Source organism: Rhododendron vialii, chromosome 6a (assembly GCF_030253575.1).
Source record: "Rhododendron vialii isolate Sample 1 chromosome 6a, ASM3025357v1".
NCBI classification, from domain to species: domain Eukaryota; kingdom Viridiplantae; phylum Streptophyta; class Magnoliopsida; order Ericales; family Ericaceae; genus Rhododendron; species Rhododendron vialii.
This window is the reverse complement of record NC_080562.1, coordinates 2,415,442-2,433,572: the sequence shown is the minus strand read 5'-3', so window position 1 is coordinate 2,433,572 and position 18,131 is coordinate 2,415,442. Positions and strand designations below refer to the sequence as shown.

General features: G+C 39.3%; 2 pseudogenes; both read right to left on the bottom strand.

Annotated features, from left to right (window-relative positions):
* Positions 1 to 4,607: 4,607 nt before the first annotated feature.
* On the bottom strand, positions 4,608 to 11,051 carry LOC131330535 (uncharacterized; annotated as a pseudogene).
* On the bottom strand, positions 10,968 to 17,871 carry LOC131330534 (endoplasmin homolog; annotated as a pseudogene).
* Between the last annotated feature and the right edge of the window lie 260 nt (positions 17,872 to 18,131).

Genomic DNA, 18,131 nt, shown 5'->3' with positions numbered 1-18,131 from the left:
CCGACGATCTTTGAATTAGTCTACATTCGACCAACTTTTCATAAACCTAAAATCTATTACTCCCTCCATCTCATAATATTTGTCCGGTCCGCAAAACGGAGACGTAAAAATAATACAATTTTTGTAAGAAAAGTTGGAAAAAAATTCAACAATTTACTAGATCTTGACGAGTTCTTTTAACTTATGAAAAAAATTTGAATTTTTTCTTGAAAGAAATATATTATTTTATAGTTCTCGTTTTGCGGACTGGACAAATATTATGGGACGGATGGAGTATTTTTATGGTCTGATCCCTCTATCTTTTAGTACGTCGAATGCCCTCTTTATCGATATAAAATAGGTTTAGATCCGATTGAAGATGAGAGAGATACGAGCATTTTATAAAAATGATTTATTTTTCAACTAACTGTGGGTAAAATAGTCATATTTTTTGATGTAAAAATTTTTTTGGATCAAAACTACTTGGGTTAGAAAATAGACTCAACAAACTTTTCAACGGTTCAAACCTTGTGAAAATCGGAATTCGAGAGTGTCTAGAACACGCTCACGAATTTTGACGAATTGTGGGATCTTAGGGCCGGCGCCTTAGGTGCAGTTGAGTGTGCCCGGGGCGCAATGTAATGCGCCTCAGGGGCATTGAAGATCCACAATTTGTCAAATTTTGCTGGCTACTTTCAGACACTCCCGAATTGCGATTTTTGCAAAGTTTGAAGCGTTAAAAAGTTTGTTAAGTCTACTTTCTAATCCAAATAGTTTGGATAAAAAATTATTTGTAAATGAAAACATATGACTATTTTACCCTCAATGAGTCATAAAATAAATCGTTCCTGTAAAACGCTCGCATCTTTTTAATTTTAAATCGGATAAAAACCTATTGTGTATCGATAAAGCAGATTTTGAAAGTACTAAAAGATTGTGGAGTCCAACCATACCAATAATAATGTTTTTTTTATGAAAAATGAGTAGAAAGCATACCACTACAAAGATTTTGGGAGCATTACCACCCCTCCCCCACCATCACCACCATCTCTTCACAACTACTACCACCACACTTCCACTCAATTACCACCATTGGCACCACACCTCAACCCTACCACCTCCGCCTTCATTTAACCACTACCATCGACACCAATACTTTAGCGCCACGACTCACATCTCCGTATCCAATTCCACCACGATTACTACATCTCCACCACAACTCTCGTTTTAGCACCTCATAATCCCCACCCCTCCAGACCACCACCAATGTTACGTCCACCACAATTACTATTATGTTTTGTTTTTCATTTTTTCAAACCAAACAACGTAACTTATATGATCTCAAAAGTAGTACAAAGCTGATACAACTTTGCAAAACGAGCGACTACTGTCCCTATCTTGTCATCAAATTAACAAAGCTTCCACAACGAAAATTCTGGTGCAACGCTATACTATATAGAACAACAATTTCTTGAGTTGCTGCTGCATTCTTGGCTAATAAGTCAACAACTAAATTAGCCAATGACAAAACATGACCTGCAAAGAGGAGAACTGAAAAGCTAGTACCAGAATCTCCCAAAGCACCCTACTGAGCTGGCTTGTTTGGACCTGCTTCCTACGTAAAGCATTGAACACAAACGTAGAATCAGCCTTAATAACCCTAGTAATATGTTGCATTGATATAGAAACTCTGATCCAATTTTGTTCTTCTCTTCATTATAGTGAAACTGTGGACAGCCAAACTTCGATGAATGCATGTCTTTGTTTACTTTCATTTGTGTCCTCTAAAGTCATGTGTTAGGTCATGCCTTTATTTGATTTGATGTTTACCACCATATATATAAGACAACTTTGATCTACCGAATTATAATTAATTCTCTGAAGTTACTGACCAATGAAGTCTGGGTTTGATGATTAGACAAGAGAGACAAATTAGTGCATGATATGAAGTTTCAAGACCAGAAATCTTTTCAAGATAAGGCATTTTGTGGTGAACATGGTTTTTGATTCTTTACTACTAATAGAAAGCTCAATTTGACAAGATTGGCCTATGGACACAGGCATCCTGTAGAGCACCCTTGTATTACAAGGGTGTAGTTCGCAATTTGAGCGAGTCGTTCATCTCTCCAATCAATGATTTTTTAAAATTTTGAATCATTAAAAGCACTTTTGGACGGCACAAATTGTGCACTACAGGGTCACCAATTCCATGTGCCTATACGATGAATATGTAATTACAAATGGGACAAATGATCTAGAATGGAATTTTTGTAGGGAAATTCATCTACAATGACGTTGCCAATGAGTTTTTAAATCTTGAGCTAAAATTGTGGATATATTAAATTTGAGAAGAAAATATGTACGAAAAATTGCATCATTTTGTATAATAAAATCACTCAGCGGCTATAATCCATGAGAGCCTTTTGCATACTAGTCTCGAGAGAAGTAGTACTCCAGACTCCTGAACATGAAATAAGTCATTTTTGTCCAATTGAGATTGTTGAAGGACTTATCAAGCCAAAGGGAAATGATGAGAAAAACTGAAAGCAAAACTTGCCTACTCCTCGGGAGCCACACCAGTTCACTATTTTTTTTTTTGATCCGTACCAGTTCACTTGATTGATGAAATTTTTTTACAAGTTCTCTCTCAAGAGTTACAACAGTTTATCTCTCGTTTTCCAAAGTCTCTCGAGCGCTGTCATACCCTAAAAACGATTTAGAAACGTATTTATAGGTGAACGAACCGACCTCAAAGCTGGTCCAGCACAGCCGGCCCTGTCTTGGGCCGAAAACTGGCCCTGCACTAACCCAAAGCCGGTCCAGCTCTAGCCTATATCTTGCTTCACCCCTAACAGGAGTCGTCAGGATCCTACTCAAGCTTGCAAGTTCGACTCTCACCGCTAGAAAAAAAAAGAACCTTGGGGCCACTGAAGATTTGTGAGTCGAAAACTTTAGGACCCAAAATTTGTGGAGGTGCGCGTAAGCTGATAGAGGTGCAGATCTACTATAGAAAAATCACAAGTCAATTTGTATATCTGCACTAAAAGGGGAAGGGAATTGAGAGGTGGTTGATGCCTTTGAAGGTCAATCAGCCACTGAATGACAAAACTTGTTAATTGAAAGGGCACATGCAATGCATTTGCAACAGAACAAATCTACTTAACTTGTTTGGCTAGCTAGCTTTCTGTTTAAGATGAAGAGAGTCAAGCAAATAGTATTAAAAGATGGATGGATGTAAATTTCTATTCGTTTTCCACAAAAGGACCAATAAATGAATGAAACAAAAGTTGAGGAGTCTAAGACAAGAAAAACTCACATGGGCTGTTAATATGCATCCTCAGCTTTTCTCTTTTCGGTGTCAAACTCCCACTCTGATTTTTATAGGCTGAAATTCCGTTCCCATTCAAACCCTATAATTGAAGACTTTCGGAACACTAGATTCTTCACTACTGGAGAACAATTTTTGGGTTGCCAAATGCATGGGCATTGCTTCTTCTTTTTTAATGATTCAGGCGTTCAGGCCGACTTGTGTGCACCTCAAATAATTCCGGGGCTATAACGACCAAGCAAACCCTCCGGTGGCACCAAAGTTAGGAATGTTTGGCCTCCTTGATATTCAAACATGTGATATCATAAAGGACAAACACTCATTTACTTCTCCTGTCTACTTGGGTAAACCCAAGGTTCAAGGCATCAATCGATACATGGTGCCATGTCAGAATGGGTATTGTTCGATACATGGTGTGGCCTTCAACAATCCCTTTTAGTTTGTTTATGCATTGTTCTTTCTTTATTGCTGGAGAATCAAATCAGCTTCTTTTAGTAGAGTCCCATGGCTGAGGCCTGAGTGGTCTTTTGTTTATACTTGGGCGGCTGCAATTAAAAGCTTCATACATGGGGTTGGTGCTCATGAAAAAGAAAATCAAGAATCTTCAATTTGTCAAGAAAGCTCATTTGCTCTCCCTTTTTTTCTTCTTCAGAAAATGACCAAATATCGAATAATAATAACGAAATTAGTAGTCCGAAAATAACAAATCCACCATGAGAAGATGTCACATTACTAAAACACAAACGAAAGTACTACTGCATTCAAAACATAACGGGCCAAGGCGGCCAAGCACACGAACAGTTGCCTCCATCCTTCGCAGGTGCAGCTCATACGCTACTCTGAAAGAAACGAAATTTATTGCATGGGAAAAAATGATGGGCGATGATGGTCTCAAGCATCTAAAAAATGGTGCCTTAAACTACAGCATCTAGATTTTGTGGGTGGACAAGCATAAGCACCTCATGACTGGAGCTTAGTGTTTGTTGCAGCTTATTTGCCGTTTTGCTTCGGCATTTTTTCTGTCTAAACAACCCACGCTTATGGATCAGAAGTACATTTGAAAATTTGAAAAAAAACAAAAAAGAGTTAAAGATGCTCTATTTTGATGCTTATGATCCTACTTCTCATTGTTCAGAAAAGCTGTTCAATTTAGTATCGAAAAATACCAATTCTGTCTAGACAATGACTACTGTCGTTAATTGTGCCCAAACACTTAGAAAAGATAACGCAATGAACAAATTTTGGATGTAGCCGTAACACCAACGTATGTGTGCTATCGAGCCATAGAAAGTCCTTTCAAGTAGAGTGATACCCACGTCGTCTCTTACCCAGCCAACCAAGTGGTCACCACATCAGTTTCGCGACATGATATTCCATTACAACCAAAACCACATTGTCGATTCAGACCTAATCAACAAAATGCAACATACATAATTCCTAGTGGGTATGTCTACAGTCACCACTATGATTTTAACACTCTTGCTGAATCTTCACAAATAAGCCGTCGAGCCAAATGCAGGTATCAGGTATGCAGCAACTCTAGCTTTCTCCCGATATATGGAAAACAGAAAAATACTCTGTTCTGGTGACAAAAACTACCTATTGTTTCAGTCTATTACTCATCCTTGACAGCAGAAGTCGCCGAGTCTCCATCAAATGAAGCCTTGGAAGAGGAATCTGCTTCCTTTGTCTCGTCGGATTCAGCTTCAGATTCTTTTACGTCTAGCTTCCTCCTCCACTGTTGCATCAGGACTGATGTCTAGACTAGTCTTCATAGATACGGGACCAGGGGGGATGCAACTCGGGTCAGCTAAAATGAAGCCACTCTCCATCAGGGCTGTTTGGTACTTGAGCTGTGCTGTCTGCTTTACACCTAAATCCTGCGAAGCGGGAAGAAAATAAAAATCGTCTTAAGTCACAAAAAGCAAGCGACAAAGTTTCTCTTGAACTCCTGTTAATGACCCAAAGGCAAGCCATGCACAATGAAGTCACAAATCGAAACACTACACCGGCACAACCACCATACCAAAGATGAGGGATATAGATTAAACCACAGAACTATCGAGCCCCAAACAACCACTGTGTCGACTCAGATGCTTGCATAGGCCAAACGGTTTCACCAATCAATGATCAGTTTGCCCTGAAGGAAAGAGATGCGACCTTAGGGGCCTGCACACCAAGCCATTCAACATCAACAAAAGCTCCCATAATCTAGAAGTTTGCGAGTCCACGTGAACATCAAAAAGAAGGTCTTGCTCCTCATAAACAAAATAGTCATGTAAGTGTGACAATCTATCCTCTCAAGTCAGCCCCCATAACATGACACTCCAAATTTAAAAGTTTATAGTTCCCCCTTGAAACAATATTAGTTGGCAAGTATCAGTTGGCCTAATACTTTTTTCGCACAGCCCCTTCAAATGTAACAGGCATTATGAAACATAATATACATATCAAAACTTGGAGAAAGTACCTCAGGGTCCTTGTCTCCTTGACAACTCTCTCCCGAAGCTCCTTGATAATTGGATGCCTTGGGTTGACCTCCACAACCCTCTTGCCTTTCATATACGCCTGCTTGCTGGCATCTGAAAGAGTTTGTGATTGCATGATCCACTCCATATTTGCACTCCAGCCATACTTTGATGTCTGTGTCAGCCAAGCGGTTGCTGATCATCCTATCATCCATATTCTCACTTGCAAGAGCACCCTTCCACCTCTTGGTCAACTCCTTGAATGCATGACTCCTTCAATTCCTTGTCTTTGGAATCTTTACCAAGTTTTAGGCCCTCCTTGGACACGTTCTGGAACTTTTTGTCTTCATAATCCATGAGGTACTGCATCAGGTACTCATCCACTCTGATCACAAAACAGTCCACCAAAGCCTACCTTGCCATTGCTCTAAAAAAAGCATCGATCTGTATTAAGTTTAACACCAGCTGTAGAAGGGGTAGTCCACGAAATTAGTGAAGTATGTAAGGAGCCATTGGTAAGGGGAGACTTGAATGCTTCTGTGGTTTCATCGGAATAGTTAATGATGTTTCTTTAGCTGGTGACAACATCAATATCGTCAATACTACTTTTGTTTCTGTTTTTCCAGATTTACCACAAAGAAACAATGAAGAGAGTAGCCCAAGAAGCGTCATTACCTATACTAGCTTTACCTTTCAGTACTCTGTTGGGATGCCCCAGTTTGTTTGTACTTGTTTACTTCGTTTCACAGAAAGGTCGTCAAAGAACTGAGCTTAGTCAATGCCAATCACATCCAACTGCCATCAATTAACAATATTTAAAAGACAATTTTGAAAGCAAAAACAGTGCAAACTCTTTTAGTACTTTTAAAACTCCTTTTATCAATATATAATAGGTCTTTATCGATTTAAAAGGAGGGAGATATGAGTGTTTTGTTGAAATGATTTATTTTTCGACCAACTAAGGGTAAAATCGTCATATCTTTTGATGTACAAATAAATTAGAATCCGAACTACTTGGGTTAGAAAGTAGATTCAACATGCTTTCTAACGGTCCAAACCACGCACAAGTCGGAGTTCGGGAGTGTTCGAGATGAGCCCGCGAAGTTTGACATATTTTGTAGATTTATGCGCCCAGGCGCACATCATTGCGCCCCAGGCGCATTCTCCAAAGTTCACAAAAATGGCCAAACTTTGCGGTCTTGCCATAGACACTCCCAAACTCCAATTTTGACGTGGTTTGAACCGTTAGAAAGCTTGTTAAACCTACTTTCTAACCCATTACATCAAATGATATGACCATTTTACTCTTAGTTGGTTGAAAAACAAATAATTTCGGCAAAACACTCACATCTCCCTCATTTTAAATCGGATAAATACCTATGATATATAGATAAACAGGGTTTGCAAAGCAATAAAAGATGATGCAATTCAAAAATAAAAATAATAAACTTTATGTTATGAAAATGGGGTAGAAAGCAAGCCACTACTAATATCATCGGAACTTTTCACATTTCATCAAAGCATACGGAAACTATTTCATCACAAAAACATACACTAAATAGATAAGCGAGCATGGGAAGTGAGATGCTCCCCCATCAAGGTAAGGTAATAGTTCTAAAATAGATATACAGGAATTGGAAGGAGTGCTAGCTACACCTAAAAATAGGAGAGAAACATGTTGGACTTCACGTTTGATTTGAGCATAATCAGGAGCCGAGAATGAAGTCAAGATATGAGTAATTCCAAGGGCAAACAGAGGAGCCTCCATTCCTGCTAGAGAATTGCTCCGACTGAACTGTGAACACAATCATTGTGTGCATCCAGGGATACTAGCAATAACTAAGACGGTGTGCACTGATGGAAAGGTAACGTGGTCCTACCAAATATTTCATTACATCCTTGACATGTCCCTTAATCTGGACTCAAATAATACTGTACTATCCATTGGTTGCATCTTTGGTACTTAAAGCATACTCGCCAAGAAAGAAGAACATTGCATGGTCCAACTCAGCTATCAATAAATCGAAATGCTTCAAAAAGGAGTCCAGTGGTAGATTGGTTGGTTTCGCCGAGAATTTAGACAGGAATGAAATGGAACAGAAGAAATGCTAAATATCCCATTTTAAAGATCCTGACATCGGGTGAGTCTGCAACATATCCATCAAAATGAACTTGTTTTCCCAAGTCTCTCTCAAACAGACACAACCCACCAAAAGAGAACCGATAGTTGCCATTAGCAACCAAAACACATACTTACATGGTGCGAAAGGTCCGCATCCATGATTAGGACAAAATTGCCTGATGCATGCTTCAAACTGTGAACATAAGCAATCCCTGCAATTAAAACTGCATCAAGTACCAGCTCATCATTTTCATTGCAAAAAGAAGAACTTATACGCATTACATAATCCGAGTTTCTAAGGTCTAGCCCTCGACAGCTGCAGTTATAAAGGACCAATTAAGGGTGTTTACAAGCCAATAATGAGTAAAATAATTGATCATCAAATATAGTTCCAGTGCTACTTACAATATGATCTTCTCCATACGATCTACCCACAATTTGGCAAGTGGTTTTACTGCTTGATATAAAAAATAAAAAAATAAAAACCTCAAAGCTTTCTACCTTACCGAGCTCCATCCTGAAAGAAAGAATCCACCAGCCAAAGATCCACCAGATAATCAAACACATGGCTTCTGCACTTGGAAATTCGCATGCACAGAAACTTATCCAAACACTCGAGAAAGCCAGAAAGGAAAAATGATAGCTTTGGTAGTAACAAGAATTGCCAAAAAAAATTGAATCCTAAAGAATTCGGATGAAAATTGAGGACCAGAATCAATTTGCAGAGAATTGAGAGAGAGAGAGTACAAATCTTCGGGGAAATGGGAACGATGACTACTTGCACGGTGCCAAACGAAGTCGCAAACTTTGGCCTCTAGCTGCAAACTATTACTCTCGGCCGCCAAAAATTACTCTTGGCCGCAAAATATTGCTTCTGGCCGCCAACGATTGTAAAAGCGCAACTACAAATCACGTTTTTTTGTCATTTAAACGACGTTGCAAACCTTTTGCTATTGGCCGCTAACTATTACTCGTGGCCGCCATGTATTGCTCTTGGACGCTAATTATTGCTTCTGGCCGCTCTTTATTGTTTTTCCTGTTAATTCGGAAAGCGTGAACCTAAAACACGCTTTTCCCTTCTCTTTCTTTTTTTTTCCCCTCCCCGCCGACGCTTCCCGTCTCGCGCTTTCGTTCGTCGCTTTTATTGAAAGCGTGAACTCATTTGTATGTATTCACAACGACAACGGGGTTGTTTTGTTCAGCAGAGCCAGAGGAGGAAATCGGAGGAGAAATCTGGATAAGAGATCTTCCATGTTTTACCCTAGCTAGTTTCTCATCCTTGCTGTTTTAGGTAACTACGGTAACCACTTCAATTAGGCTTTCTTTTTTTTATTAGTCTGTCATCTTGTTCAAAATCATTCCTGACCTCTGCTGAGCTGAGCCATGCATGTCATGTGATTTTTTATTTACTCCACATCCTTCAATTTGTCGAGATGCATGTATGCTGGTACTGATCTGCCATAGAAAAATCACAAGTCAATTTGTATATGATCAGCCCAAAAAGGGGAAGGGAATTGAGAGGTGGTTGATGCCTTGATGGTCAAATAGCCACTGAATGACAAAACTTGTTAATTGAAAGGGCACATGCAATGCATTTGCAACAGAACAAATCTACTTAACCTGTTTGGCTAGCTAGCTTTCTGTTTAAGATGAAGAGAGTCAAGCTAATAGTATTAAAAGATGGATGGATGTAAATTTCTATTCATTTATTTTTCCACAAAAGGACCAATAAATGAATGAAACAAAAGTTGAGGAGTCTAAGACAAGAAAAATTCACATGATCACATGGGCTGTTAATATGCATCCTCAGCTTTTCTCTTTTCGGTGTCAACTCCCACTCTGATTTTATGGGCTGAAATTCCGTTCCCATTCAAATCCTATAATTAATTGCAGACTTTCGGAACCTAGATTCTTTACTACTACAATTTTTGGGTTGCCAAACGCATGGGCATTGCTTCTTCTTTTTTAATGATTCGGGCTTTCGGGCCGACTTGCGCGCACCTCGAATAATTTCGGGGCCATAACGACCAAGCAAACCTTCCAGTGGCCCCAAAGTTTGGAATGTTCGGCCTCAGTGATTCCGTGAAATTCAAACATGCGATCTCAACGAATCCCTTATAGTTTGTTTTTATGCATCAATTAATCGATACTTGGTGCCATGTCAGAATTGGTATTTTTCGATACATGGTGTGGCCAGTGGCCTTCAACGAATCCCTTTTAGTTTGTTTACACGCATTCTTCTTTCTTTATTTCTGGAGAATCAAATCGGCTTCTTTTAGTAGAGTCCCATGGTTGAGTGGCTGAGTGGTCTTTTGTTTATTCTTGGGCGGCTGCAATTAAAAGCTTCATACATGGGGTTGGTGTTCATGAAAAAGAAAATCAAGAATCTTCAATTTGTCAAGAAAGCTTATTTGCTCTCCCTTTTATTTTCTTCAGAAAATGACCAAATATCGAATAATAATAATGAGATTAGCAGTACAAAAATAACAAATCCACCATGAGAAGATGTTACAGTACATTACTAAAACACAAACGAAACTACTGCATTCAAAACATAACGGGTCAAGGCAGCCAAGCACACGAACAGTTGCCTACATCCTTCGCAGGTGCAGCTCATACGCTCTCTGAAAGAAATGAAGTTTATCGCATAGGAAAAAATGATGGGCGATGATGGTCTCAAGCATCTAAAAATTGGTGCCTTAAACTACAGTTTCTAGATTTTATGGGCGGACAAGCAAAAGCACCTCATGATGACTGGAGCTTAGTGTTTGTTGCAGCTTATTTGCCGTTTTGCTTCTGCATTTTTTCTGTCTAAACAACCCGCACTTATGGATCAAAAGTACATTTAAAGATGATCTATTTTGATGCTTATGATCCTACTTCTCATTGTTCAGAAAAGCGGTTCAATTTAGTATCAAAAAATACCAATTCTGTCTATACAATGACTAGTTAATTGTGTCCAAACACATAGAAATGATTGTGCAATGAACAAATTTTGGATGTAGCCGTAACACCAATGTATGTGTACTATCGAATCATAGAAAGTCCTTTCAATTAAGTAGAGTGATACCCACGCCGTCTCTTACCCAGCCAACCAAGTGGTCACTTCATCAGTTTCGCGACATGGTATTACCATTACAACCAATACCCACATTGTCGATTCGACGCCTAATCAACGAAATGCAACATACAAAATTCCTAGTGGGTATGTCTACAGTCACCTCTATGATTTTAACATTCTTGTTGAATCTTCGCAAATAAGCCGTTGATCCTAAATGCAGGTATGCAGCAACTCTAGCTTTCTCCGGAGATATGGAAAACAGAAAAATACTCCGCTCTAGTGACAAAAACTACCTATTGTTTCAGTCTATAACTCATCCTTGACAGCAGAATTCTCCGATTCTACATTAGGTTCAGCCTTGGAAGTGGAATCTGCTTCCTTTGTCTCGTCAGATTCAGCTTCAGATTCTTCTATGTCTTCTTCCTCCTCCACTGTTGCATCAGGACTGATGTCTAGACTAGTCTTCACTGAGTCATAGATACAGGACAGGAACTCCTTGGGGTTAGCTAGAATGAACCCACTCTCCATCAGGGCTGTCTGCTTTACACCTCCATCCTGCAAAGCGTGAAGAAAATAAAAATCATCTTAAGTCACAAAAAGCAAGCGACAAAGTTTCTATTAAAATCCTGTTAATGACCCAAAGGCAAGCTATGCACAATGAAGTCACAAATCGAAACACTACACCAGCACAACCACCATACCAAAGAAGAGGGATAAAGATATCGGGCCCCAAACAACAACTGTGGCAACTCAGATGCATGCATGGACCAAACGGTTTCACCAATCAATGATCAGTTTGCCCGGAAGAAAGAGATGTGAAGGCCCTTAGGGGCCTGCACCCCAAGCCATTCAACATCAACAAAGGCTCCCATAATCTAGAAGTTTGCAAGTCCACATGAACATCAAAAAGAAGGTCTTGCTCCCCGTGAACTAATAGTCATATAAATGTGACAATCTATCCTCTCAAGTCAGCCCCCATAACATGACACTCCAATTTCAGAAGTTTATTGTTCTCCCTAGAAACAATATTAGTTGGCGAGTATCTGTTGGCCTAAAACTTATTTTGCACAGGGCCTTCAAATGTAACAGGCATTATGAAATGCAATATACATATCAAAACTTGAAGAAAGTACCTCAGGGTCCTTAACAACTCTCTCCCAAAGTTCCTTGATAATGGGATTCCTTGGGTTGACCTCCACAACCCTCTTGCCTTTCAAATACGCCTGCTTACTGGCATCTAAAAGAGTTTGTGATTGCATGATCCGCTCCATATTTGCCCCCCAGCCATACTTTGATGTCTGTGTCAGCCAAACGGTTGCTGATCTTCCTATCATCCATATTGCAAGAGCACCCTTCCACCGCTTGGTGTGTCCTTGAATGCATTTTTTTTTTTTTTTTTGAAAGGCAAGTGTCCTTGAATGCATGACTCCTTCAATTCCTTGTCTTTGGAATCTTTACCAAGTTTTAGGCCCTTTTTGGACACATTCTAGAACTTTTTGTCTTCATAATCCATCAGGTATTGCATCAGGTACTCATCCATTGTGATCACGAAACAGTCCACCAAATTGCCATTGCTCTTTAAAAAAAAAAAGCATCCATCTGTTTTAAGTTTAACACCAGCTGTAGAAGGGGCAGTCCATAAAATTAGTGAAGTATGTAAGGAGCCATTGGTAAGGGGAGACTTGAATGCTTCTGTGATTACATTGGAATAGTTAATGATGTTTCTGTAGCTATTGTTGGTGACAACATCAGTATCGTCTAAACTACTTTTGTTTCTGTCTTTCCAGATTTCCCACAAAGCAACAATGAAGAAAGTAGCCCAAAAAACATCATTACCTATACTAGCTTTAACATTCGCTCTAAGACTGGAGATGATCCAAGTCTCAGTCAGGCATTCAAGACTACTATTGCACCAATGGCTATTAGAAAAACAATCCCATATGACCTTGGCTTTCACACATTCCATTTATTAACATAATGCAATTCAACTCCAAACTTGAAGGGAAGTTTTCTGACTCGATGACGCTCGGCAGGTATACCAGATATTAAGCATTTTCAAAAAACTGGAATTAAATGGGAATGGTTGTTGGAAATGTCCTTCATTAGCAAATTTACAAAATTTGAGGAGATGCACAAAATTGGATACGCCAAAGAAGTTATCCCAAAGTTCAAATGAAGCATGCTTGGAAGATCACATGATTTAAAACCTAGCTTAGATGCTCCGAACTGTCCGACCTACCAAATATTTCATTACATCCTTGACATGTCCTGGACTCAAATACTATCATTGATTGCATTTGCGGTACTTAAAGCATACTCGTGAAGATAGAAGAACATTGCATGGTCCAACTCAGCTAATAATAAATCGAAATCCTTCAAAAAGGAGTCCAGTGGTAGATTGGTTGGTTTCGCAGATATTTGAGACATAAATGAACTAGAACAGAAGAAATGCTAAATATTCCATTTTTAAGATCCTGACATCGGGAGAGTCTGCGACATATCCATCAAAATGAACTTGTTTTCCCAAGTCTCTCTCAAATAGACAGAACCCACCAAAAGAGAACCCATAGTTGCCATTAGCAACCAAAACACATACTTACATGGTGCGATAAGTTCGCATCCATGATTAGGACAAAATTGCCCGAGGCATGCTTCAAACCGTGAGCATAAGCAGTCTCTGAAATTAAAACTGCATCAAGTACCAGCTCATCATTTTCATTGCAAAAAGAAGAACTTATACACATTACATAATCCAAGTTTCTAAGGTCTAGCCCTCGACAGCTGCAGTTATAAAGGACCAATTACGGGTGTTTACAAGCCAATAATGAGTAAAATAATTGATCATCAAATATAGTTCCAGTGCTACTTACAATACGATCTTCTCCATACGATCTACCCACAATTTGGCAAAGTGGTTTTACAGCTTGATACTGTATAAATAAAAAATAAAAAAACCCAAAGCTTTCTACCTTACCGAGCTCCGTCCTGAAAGAAAGAATCCAACAGCCAAAGATCCACCAGATAATCAAACGCATGGCTTTTGCACTTGGAAATTCGCATGCACAGAAACTTATCCGAACACTCTGAGAAAGCCAGAAAGGAAAAATGATAGCTTTGGTAGTAACAAGAATTGCCGAAAAAAATTGAATCCTATAGAATTCGGATGAAAATTGAGGACCAGAATCAATTCGCAGAGAATTGAGAGAGAGAGAGAGTACAAATCTTCGGGGAAATGGGAACGACGACTACTAGCACGGTGCCAAACGAAGTCGCAAACTTTGGCCTCTCGTTGCAAATTTTGCTTCTGGCCGCCAATTATTGTAAAAGCGCAACTACAAATCACGCTTTTTTGTCATTTAAACGACGTTGCAAACCTTTTGCTATTGGCCGCTGACTATTACTCTTGGCCGCTAGATATTGTTTATGGCCGCTAATTATTGCTCCTGGCCGCTCATTATTGCTTTTCCTGTTAATTCGGAAAGCGTGAACCTAAACACGCTTTTCCCTTCTCTTTCTTTTTTTTTCCCCTCCTCACCCACGCTTCCCCTCTCGCGCTTTCATGCGTCGCTTTTATTGAAAGCGTGAACTCATTTGTATGTATTCACAACGACAACGGGGTTGTTTTGTTCAGCAGAGCCAGAGGAGGAAGTCGGAGCAGAAATCTGGATAAGAGATTTTCCTTGCTGTTATAGGTAACTAAGGTAACCACTTCGATTAGGCTTTTTCTTATTAGTCTGCCATCTTGTTCAAAATCCTTCCTGACCTCTGCTGAGCTGTACCATGCATGTCATGTGAGTTTTGATTTACTCCACATTCTTCATGAATTTAGTTTGTCGTATAAGAGTTAATCACTACCAAAAACGGTTTGCAATTTTTTGGCCATGAATATGTTATGGAGATATTTGTTTAGGACTCAATTTGATATAATTGCGTTGGCTATTTAATCAGGATAATGATGGTTATTCACTCAGAGGTAGTGTGTTGTTTCTAGTGCTTATCTTATGTAGTTTTATATAGGCCATTATAAATTGGTCAAACTAATAACGGTTATATCATGCGAACTGCCCGCAGATTAATAATGACTCGATTAGAAGTTTCGCATTGTAGGATTAGAAGTATCGCATTTTAGGTTTGCCCTGGTGGTTCAGACTTAGAATTTGCTTCCTCCTAGGTTTCAAGTTCAAAACCTAACCACTTTTATGGAGTCATTCCATACAAGGCTTTGCTCCGACTTTAATGACCCCCGCTAGTGGACGATGGGATTTTGATTACCAAAAAAAAATGTTCTCCTTGATTACTTATAGGAGGGGTTCTCCTTCAAATTTAAGACTAATCACCCCTACTCGTTTATTCAATATGTCCGCTATTAATTTGTTGTTATAAAAATAGATTTGGCCACGCTGCTCAGGTTGTTATGTTCAGCAGAGGAGGAAATCGGAGCAGAGAAATCGGGATATGTCAATCGGAGATCTTCCATGTTTTACCGTTCTCATCCTTGCTGTCATAGGTAACCACTTCAATTAGGCTTCTTCTTATCGTGAACCAAAGCTTTGTACCTTACTGAGCTCTTTCCTGAAAGAAAGAATCCACCACAGCCAAATATCCTCTTGCCTTTCTTTCATATACGACTGCTTGCTGGCATCTGAAAGAGTTTGTGATTGAATGTTCCGCTCCATATTTGCACTCCAGCCATACTTTGATGTCTTTGTCAGCCAAACGGTTGCTGATCTTCATATCATCCATATTCTCACTTGCAAGAGCACCTTTCCACCTCTTGGTCAACTCCTTGAGTGACTCCTTCAATTCCTTGTCTTTGGAATCTTTACCAAGTTTTAGGCCCTCCTTGGACACATTCTGGAACCTTTTTTCTTCATAATCCATCTGGTATTGCATCAGGTACTCATCCACTGGATCCGTGAAGAAAATCACCTGAAACAAATTTAAAAGCCCCCCACCCCCCCCCCCCCCCCCCAAAAGGAATGGCTAGTATTAATAAAAAATAAATAGAAGCAAACAAATAAAGAAAAAACTAATAACAGAACCCTTAAAAAGTTTTTATACATCACAGAACACAAGACGCACCTCATAACTTTTCTTTCCAACTGCTCCTTACTGGTTCCCGTGATGTAGAAGATGTCCTTTTGTCCTGGTTCCAGTCTTGAAATGTATTGATCTGGTGAAGTCAATTTGCCATCAGACTTTGCACTACAAAACAAAAACAGATAAACAAAACACTCAAGTTATTCCCAATGGACAGATATAGAAAGCTATTAAAGACAGCATCCACTGCCAACCCTTTACAGAAAAAGTTAAGCACCTTTCAAATCTGAGAAGTTTTTCCAAGCAGTTTCTGTTAGCTGCATCCTCGATAATGCCAAGTTTTATTGATTTGCCAAACTCATACCAGAACTTAGTATACTGACCTTTCTTCTCATCACCGTCAGTGGATTCCTCAATATCTGTAGCAAGATAGATAACCGAAGGCAACATAGGGAGCACATAGTAACGACAATGAATCACCAAGAAGTGTCAACATGAAAGAGAAAATGTGTTGGAAAGTTCTATCAATTGAGCAGGGTTTAAGGTAAGCAACTTGCTCACACACCAGTAAGGTGTTTGGGCAATATGGCACTGACACAACTAAGAGAATGACAACCACACGGCATTAATTGGACAAGCGGCATGGTATACCTATTTTCCACTTTCTTTCTTAATTCCAAAATAAACCTTTCAATGTCATTTTAAATCTTACCTTTCTTGTCCTTGTCAATAGATTCGTCAGGGTCCTCATCAGTATTATACGGATCATATCAAGGGCCTTTCTGATTAGTTTCTTCTTGATTGTTTTCAAGCTGATGTGCTGTTGAAGCATTTCTCGTGATACATTCAGGGGTAAACTGTCAGAATCAACAAGACCCTGGTCACAAGGACAACTATTAGGAACCAAGCTAAACTCCAATACATTGGGCAGACCATAACTACAAGATAGCAATTTTGCGCGCAAAAAAAAAAAGAATCAATAAACCTTAATTACCTTCAAGATGCTTAGATACTTGGGCAAAAGCTCATCAAATTCATCTGAGATGAAGACTTGTCTGACGTATAACTTAAAAGTTGATTTATTTGCATTATAGTAGCTTTCATACAAATCATTGGAGCCTTAGGAGGCACAAATAGTACTGCCTTAAACTCTACATCACCTTCAGAAGTAAAGTGACTCCATGCTATGGGCTTCCCATCACTGAAGTCCTGTTGGAGGAAAGGCATAGATCAGATGAAAAGAAAACCAACAAAACTAACATTCTAAACCCACAAGGAGCATGGAAACTACCTTGGCTAAAGAATGGTAGAACTTTATATACTCCTGATCAGTCACCATATTTTGGATTCCATAACCATATGGCTTTAACATCATTCAAAATCTCCCACTCATAAGTTGTTTCCTTCACTTTCTTTGTCTAGGGATTTTTATTACCTTCTTCATCATCTTCTTTCTCTTCATCCTCCTTGAATGAGGCAGAACCAAAGCAGCATCAAGGATCAAGGTACTGAATGAGGCCGGACAAAAGCACCACTTACACTCATGACGACCTAAAACAAGCATAATCCTATATAACTCCCCTCTAATACCTAAACACACACACACACACAAAACAGCTAATGCCAATAAAAAATCTTAGAAATGAGAAACAAATAAACCAGAGAAAGTATTGAGTTCCTAGTACACCTAAGTGATGCAAGCTGATTTAGAGATAGACATAGCACGGAAAAATGAAAAACGATAGGACAATATGACAATTTTTAATGTAACGGCTCTGAAATAGACCTCAAGTTGGGGAACTGCATTACAGTTGTTCACAGGTAGAGTTGCAGATAGAGTTGCACCAGCCATAATGGTGCTTTCCATGCCCATAAATACATACTTCACATAGGCGGGGAAATAACTGTGGTGGATGTCTAGTAACCACAATTTGCTACCCCCTAGTGGGTTACGTTTCTTGTTGCTAAAGGTGCTAAGATAAGAGTTCAGTTCCCATAGGTCTCAAGATAATAGGGTTCTGTCTTGTTCTTGACACCATGTTTATTTTACTCACCTTTCATTTGCTCTTCTCCAAATATTCTCTAGCTTCTTCTCTGAGATGCAACCTGATTTCTGCTCCACGCCCAAGTGGT